This window comes from Suricata suricatta, chromosome 6, assembly GCF_006229205.1.
Source record: "Suricata suricatta isolate VVHF042 chromosome 6, meerkat_22Aug2017_6uvM2_HiC, whole genome shotgun sequence".
NCBI classification, from domain to species: domain Eukaryota; kingdom Metazoa; phylum Chordata; class Mammalia; order Carnivora; family Herpestidae; genus Suricata; species Suricata suricatta.
In genome coordinates, this window is record NC_043705.1 from 98,372,884 (window position 1) to 98,380,888 (window position 8,005).

The 8,005-nt window shown below is 36.2% G+C and overlaps 1 protein-coding gene across 1 annotated transcript in view; it reads left to right on the forward strand.

The window, feature by feature from the left end:
• The first annotated feature begins 238 nt into the window (after window positions 1-238).
• Window positions 239-8,005, forward strand: part of ATP10B (ATPase phospholipid transporting 10B (putative)) — a 188,033-nt gene continuing 180,266 nt past the window's right edge. The window contains 1 exon segment of the mRNA XM_029942912.1: window positions 239-266. The gene's annotated coding sequence lies outside the window, so the exon portion shown is untranslated.

An 8,005-nucleotide genomic window follows, 5' to 3' on the forward strand; every position in this document is an offset into this window, starting at 1 on the left:
ACCATAGCAGATAAAGTGGTAGACTTGATTCCCTGATAGGAATAAACTGTCCTTATTGAAACAACTTTCTGGGAAGATATCCAGATCTGTGGAGTTCATTTAAAGCTGGAGTCATGCACCTGGAGAGAAGAAGGCAAAATACTTGATTACTGCCTGATGCCAAAATGAGATTGTATATTTTGTATATATTTTCTGTTTTTTGCAGGCTTGCCTTGATAGAAGCATTGGAACTGGCAACACTTGTTTCAATGACAGCAGTGTGAATAGTGAGTAGCTTTTCCTGTTATTTATTGGTTATAGAATATGGACTGCTCTCCGGTGCCAAGATGAGCTTTATTAAACTACCATTCCTTCCTCCAATTCATTTGAACAAACATCAACTGGCTTCATTGTTAAGTCAGATGCCAGGTATATGGCTTAAATTTCTTTCCCCTCATCCCATACACACACACACACACACACAGCAATATAGGAACTATCAAGATGTAAACCAGTTAAGGTGTGTTCATGGCTGCAAATAACAGAAAATACATACTCAAAATGGCTTAATAATAAAAAGTAAAGAAAAGCAGAGAAAAAGTTTATTAGCACTCAGAACAAGAAGTCCTAAAGTAGGACAGGTCCATAGTTGGTTAATTGGGTAGCTGAAAAATGTCACTGTAATCTGGATTCTAAACTCTTCAGTGGACTCTCTTTCATTTGTTTCTTTTTATCAGCCTTTCCAAAAACCCCTCAATAGGCTTTCACTCACATTCACTGTCCAGAAGCCAATGAACCAATACCTTGCTTAAATCAATATCTTGCAAAGCAGATGGGGCCACTTTGACTGGATTAAACCAAATCATGAATCCTTTCCTGGGGCTAGGGATGGGACCTATATCCCCTGAAGCACACGGTCACACAGATGAGAGAATATCTCAACAAAATTTAAGTCTTGTTTAAATGGAGAAAGGAAGGATAAATGGTTATTGTAAAAGCAGTCAACACTATCTGCTATAAGGCAACACTGTGCAAATCTTAGTGATTATTTCCTCCAAGATGAAAGTTAGCACAGGTACCTAAGTGCCAAGGTGTCATATACTTAATCACTGGAAAAAATGCAGGCACCCAGCCTTGGCTAACCTCCCCCCAAATCACTGATAAATTGAAGAAATATTAGAAATACTTTTGACTCTGGATATAAAACCCAAGGCATTCTTATACCATATGCAGACTATTTCTCCAATTTGCATAATTATAAACTCCTCCTCAAAAACTAGGCATTGCTGCCAACTTAAAAAATAAAACAACTACAAAGCAGTATTAAATATGCATTGCTAATTTGACTTTTTAATTTGTCTGGGATACTCGCAAGACATGCACAATTCTATAGATACTGAGATTTAATGAATACTGAGGCTTAATGAAATCTTCCATCTGCCTGAAAAGATATCAACAGGAGAAGAAAAGCTAAAACCAAAGTTCTTTAGCTAAAGAATTTTATTTGATATCTGAAAATGATCAATAAGAGATCATTCTATTAAAATGACTCCCACATTCACTATTCTGTGTGTTGACTAACATCCTTCAGGTGTAGCTCTTGTTTTGTGCAGCCAAAAGAAGGTAACATTTCCTCAGATGTTTCCATTCTGTTTTCAGTCATTTGTGAGCTATGTGTGTTCTTATGTTTGAACTTTATATGAAGTGACTGAAGAGATGCAAAAAGATTTTCTTGCCCCCAAATCTTACTAGCAATCTACCAAAAATATACGCACAAATCCTTATTTGGGCTTTGAAGGTCTAGGTATAGTAAAAATATGCTACCTGGCCAAGTTCTACTATTTTAGGCACCTCAATTTGAGTTCGTCAGTTAGCCCTAATGATGGCTGAGACAGATGTGCATCCAGAGAAGTCCTCCTGGAGACAAATTATAAACCATGTATATAAGCATAACTCAGAGATACTGGGGAATTAGTTCCAGACCACCACAGTAAAGCAAGAATAACAATAAAGCAAGTCAAATGAGTGTTTTGGTTTCCCAGTGCATATAAAAGTTATGTTTACACTATACTATAGTTTGTTTAAATGTGCAATAGCATTACGTCTTTAAAAAAACAACAAAAATGTACATACTTCAATTTAAAATATTTTATTGCTAAAAAGTGTTAGTCATCATTGAGCTTTCAAAGATTTGTAATCTTTTTTGCTCATGGAAGGTCTTGCCTTGATGTAGATGGCTGCTGACTGATCAGGGTGGTGGTTGCTGAAAGTTGGGTGGGTGTGGCAATTTCTTAAAATAAGATAACAATGTTTGCCTCTTCAACTGACTCTTTTCACAATTTCTCTGTAGTATGTGTTCCTCTTTGATAGCATTTTACCCACAGTAGAACTTCTTCCAAATTTGGAATCAGTCTTCTCAAACCCTGCTGCTGCTTTATCAATGAAGTTTATGTAAATATTCTAAATCATTTGTTGTCATTTCAACAATCTTCACCACATCTTCACCAGGAATAGATTCCATCTTAAGAAAACACTTTCTTTGCTTATCCATAAAAAGCAACTATTCATCCATTCATGTTTTATCATGAGATTGCAGCAATTCAGTCACATCTTCAGGCTCCACTTCTAATTCTAGTTCTCTTGTTGTTTCTACCACATCTGCAGTTAATTCCTCCACTGAAGTCTTGAGCCCCTCAAAGTCATCCATGAGGGTTGGAATTGACTTCTTTCACACTCCTGTTCATGTTGATATTTTGATCTCTTCCCATGAATCATGTTTTTAATGGTGTCTAGAATGGTGAATCCATGCCAGAGGTTTTCAATTTACTTTGCTTAGATTATCAGAGGACTCACTATCAATGGCAGCTGTAGTCTTATGAAATGTATTTCTTAAATAACAATATTTGAAAGTAGAAATTACTTGGGCTATAGAATGGATGTTGTGCTAGCAGGCATACAAATAGTATAAATCTCATACATCACCAGAGCTCCTGGGTCCATTGTCAATGAGCAATAATATTTTGAAAAGAATATTTGTTTCTGAGCAGTAGATTGAAACAGTAGGTTTAAAATATTCAGTAAACCATGTTGTAAACAGATGAGCTGTCGTTCAGGCTCTTTTTATTCCATTTATACAGCACAGGCAAAGTAGATCTTGGATAATTCTTAAGGGGCCTAGGATTTTCAGAATGGTAAATGAGCATTGGCTTCCACTTAAAGTTACCAGTTGCACTAGTCACTAAACACAAGAGTCAGCCTGTCCTTTGAAGCTTTAAAGCCAGGCATTAACTTCTCCTCTCTAGCTACGAAAGTTAGAAATAGAATCTTCTTCTAACGAAGGGCTGTTTTGTGTACATTGAAAATCTGTTCTGTTTTGTTTCGTTTTTTAGTGCAGCCATCTGTATTAATTATCTTAGATCATCTAGATAACTTGCTGCTTCACCTTAACTTTTATCTTACGGAGATGGCTTCTTTCCTCAAACTTCATGAACCTCAACTAGCTTCAAACTTCTGCAGCTTCCCCATCTCTCTCAACCTTCTTGATATTGAAGAGAGTGTGGGCCTTACTCTGGATTAGGTTTGATGTAAGGGAATTTTGTGGCTGGTTTGATCTTCTATCCAGACCACTAAAACTTTCTCCACATCAGCAATAAAGCTGTTGTACTTTCTTATCATTCATGTATTCACTGGAGTAGCACTTTTAATTCCTTTCAAGAACTTTTTCCTTGCATTTACAACTTGACTAACTGGTGCAAAAGGCCTAGCTTTCAACCTGTCTCAGCTTTTCACATGCCTCCTTCACTGAGCTTAATCAGTTTTAGCTTCTGATTTAAAGTGAAAGACATGACTCTTCCTTTCATTTGAACACTTGGAGACCACTGTGGGGTTATTAATTGGCCTAATTTCAATACTGTTGTGTCTCAGGGAACAGGGAAGCCTGAGGAGAGGGAGAGAGACAAAGGAACAGTCGGTGGAGGAGACAGAAAAACATACAACATTTATTGACTGTTTGATATCTTGTAGGAGTATGGGTTGGGACACAATAGTAACATCAAAGATTACTGTTCACAGATCACCATAGCAAAATATAATAATAATAATAAAGTGTGAAATACTGCTTGAATTACCAAAATGTGACATATAAACATGAAGTTGGAAATGCTGTTGGAAAAATGGCACCAATAGACTTGCTCACAAACCCAGGGTTGTCACAAAACTTTAATTTGTAAAAAACACAATATTAGCAAAACACAATAAAATGAAAGCAGTAAAATGAGGTATGCATGTATAAATATATATATGTATCTCTATATAAACTAAGGATTATGAGTAAACACAACACACATATGTACCATGTTACATAAGTGAATTCCTTTAAATTTTTTTCTTAGTGTTAATTTTTAAGAGAGACAGAAAGAGAGTGAGCAGGGGGAAAGCAGAGAGAGAGAGAGAGAGAGAGAATCCATAGCAGGTTCCAGGTTCCAAGCTGTCAGCACAAAGCCTGATGCAGGGCTCAAACTCACAGACCACAAGCTCAAGACCTGAGTCAGACTCAGACACTTAACCAACTGAGCCACCTAGGTACCCTTAAGTGAATTCCTTTTAATATAAACTATTCTATAACTTGTTTTTTAAGCTTATCAATATATTATAGACATCCTTCCATTGCAGTGTATGTGTATTTGTATACACATAATTTTTTTTACCATTAATTACTATTACATCTCAGAAATGAATGGTAATTTATTTACTCAATTCCCTATTCAAGAATATCAGTCATTGCTAGTTCATAATGTTACTATTTTAAATTACACCAAATATTTGTGTGCACAGAGTTCTTTCTCTATACCTACAGTTGTTGTTTTAGTTAAGTTCCTAGAAGGATTATTGCTGAGCTAGTGAAAGTTTAAAAAGCTGTGTTAAAGAGTGAGTCATAAAGGGCTAAAATCTTGGCCTTTGATATGGCCAATCAGATCATGGGCCCACTGGGGGTTCTGGGTATGCCTATAAAGCCTTGAGTTCCTAAAGGAGGGAGAGGTGAAATGACAGGAGGAAGAAAATGGGGGAAAAATGCATAAACTGTAAACTTTTTTAATGCCACATTTTTATCTTTTGCTATCATAAACAATAAGAGAAGTATTGTTATTATAGACAATCATACTTATTTTTATGTTTACCTGAGTAGTATCTATCAATCTTTTGTCTAGACTGTAAAGTCCCCATGGGTAGAAGTCAAGTCTGGTTTTCTTTTGTTGTTCACTAATATGTGTTAAGTGCATGACATTTATTACTGTGTGAATGTGTTTGCTGGGGGGTTTGTGAAAGAGTAAATTAATTAATAGAAAATATTTCATGATGGAAGGGATTTGGAAGGAAGCTAGTAAAGAGTGAAGTGCTAGGGACTCTATTCTCTTCCCAATCTTCTACCCAATGCCCACAATTTTGTCTGTTATACTCTCTATCCCGTAACAGTGGAAATAGAAACCCATACAACTCCAGATGCATCCACTATATTAGGGCAAAAGCAAGTTGTTATAAAGGAGTCATTCCTATCAGTCAAGATTTATCTTTAATGTAATTCACTCACCTACTGACCTTAGGGTCAACCTATTTTTATGAACAGCATTTGATTTATTTTTACCTTTTACTTCCCTTTCTAAACAAAGGTGAGATTCTGTGAGATTATGAAAATTAAGAGAGAAATGGACTTAGAGATGTGAATTTATACTAAATTCTAGCCATTGCAAAACGGTTTTCTTTTTTAAAATATAATTTATTGTCAATTTGGTTTCCATACAACACCCAGTACTCATCCCAACATGTGCCCTCCTCAATGCCCATCACCTACTTTCCCATCTCCCCCCCCCCCATCAACCCTCAGTTTGTTCTCATTATTTGAGAGTCTCTTATGGTTTGAAAATGGTAGACTTCTATAACATTGTGCCAGTTTGACTTGCTCCAAAACACACTGGAAAGATGAAATTTTTTCTTTCCACAAATGATACTTATTTGCCTTTTCTCTTTCCAAAAATGTATCCTGTCACATCATTTAGGGTTTTATCTAAGCTGCTTGGAGTTTTGTCATCCTTCCCAGAGCAATGAGGTAGTTTTCATGCTTCTAACTCACTTAACATCTGTCTGCTCTTCTGTGCCCAAAGAGCAAGCTAAACAGAAATACCCTAGGCCCATCAACCAACTGACAACTCCATTGGTTCCTGGACTGAGAGTAGTATTAACCCTAAAAGTACTTCAGCTATCTCTGAGGAAGAAAACAGATTGCTCTTTGGCTTTTCAAAGTCTGGAGACAAACAGCATTAGCATCCCCTACTAACTTCTTAAAAAATGAAGAATCCCAAATCCAACCTCAGATGTAATAAGGGTATTTGATATGCACCTTATAGAGCTAAAGGACAATCTCTTGGGGGCCATTCTCCTTGATATCTTCCTGTTTTCAAAATATCTCCCTGATTTAGGTAACAAAATGAAGCATGTATAAAGTGTAGAAAACTAAAAGTGCATTATTTCAATAACTCACACTATTATGTTAGGCAAGAAAAATCTTTCATACTAACTTAAAGAATATTTTCTCTATTTAAAAATAACTACTTAGTCCTGAGAGCATTTCATTATTTTCAAAGCAATTTACTCCCCTTTCTACCATTTGTTCAAAATAATAGTCCCACAATAAGATAAAATCATGACTAAAAATGAAGGGTAAGAAAAAGTTATCTTTGGTGCTCTCAGCCTCTCCTTGTGAGCTTATCTCTTCTGATCTCTTATGGTTTCCAGAACTCTCAGACTCTAATTCTTACTTAAATCAAAATCTATCCTTGGAATAACACACAATGCTAGCCATTCATTATTTTCCCAGATTTGTTCTAATAATTTGTAGTCCTATCTCTCATGATGAAAGAAAATCTTGGTTTCCCATTAAAGGAAAATTACACATGAGGAAGCATGAAGAGATAAGAAGTATTGACTGGACTAGAGTTGGCAAGTAAGTTTCACATGAGCAATTGAGACCTTCCTGGAGCTCTGTATTTTAAAGGATTCTGAGGCTGCATCTGGGTTCCCCAGTGGGGAAAAAAAATTGGGTCAATCAATGATACCTGTTCTTGGTATGAGCATAGCCATACATCAGCCATATGATATTTCATACTAACATTTACTAAATCTCTACCCGCCATGGATTGTCAAGCTCCTTGTATGCTGTCTTAGTTATCTATTGCTGAGTAACAAATTATTCCAGAATTTGATGGCTTAAGAGAATAACATTTATTACTGTATAGTTTCTGAGCATCAGGACTCTTTGAGCTGCTTTTCTGGGTTCTCTGTCTCATAATTTCCTATGAGGATACAATCAAGATGTCAGCAGAGGCTATTGTCTCATGCAAAGGCTCAGCTGGGGAAAGATTCACTTTCAAGATCACTTATGCAGTTATTGGTAGCATTGAGTTCCTTGAGGGATCCTGCCCTTACCATAGGGCAAGGATGCAAGAAGAGTGAGAGAGAATGTTAGGAAGAGTGAAGTCACAGTTTGCAACCTAGTTAGATAACTACTATCCCATCATCTTCATCTGTTGTACTCATTAGATATAAGCCACTATGTCCATTCAAAGGGAGGGTGTGAATAATAGGAAGTGGGAATCACTGGGAGCTCTTTTACAAGAAGCCTGCCATAAATACCTTATTCCATTTAATCTCCACCATGACTGCTTATGATATGTACTGTTATCTTATTTTTAAAAATGATGCAGCCATCAAGAAGCAGTCATTTATTCAAGATGATATAGCTACTAAGGAACAGACCTGGGATTTTGACTTTAAAGCTGATGCAATTGTTACCATGCCTTTTTCTATCTCTAGAATTACTCTACAGAGTGGTCCTCAAGATGTTTTGACCATGGAAACCCTGTTAGCAAAAACTCAGAATATACCCTTACTATATGCATATGTATTTACAAAGTACATCTTAATCTATAATTAAATATGAGTTAAGCTTACTTTTAATAGTAATTGTGAATAG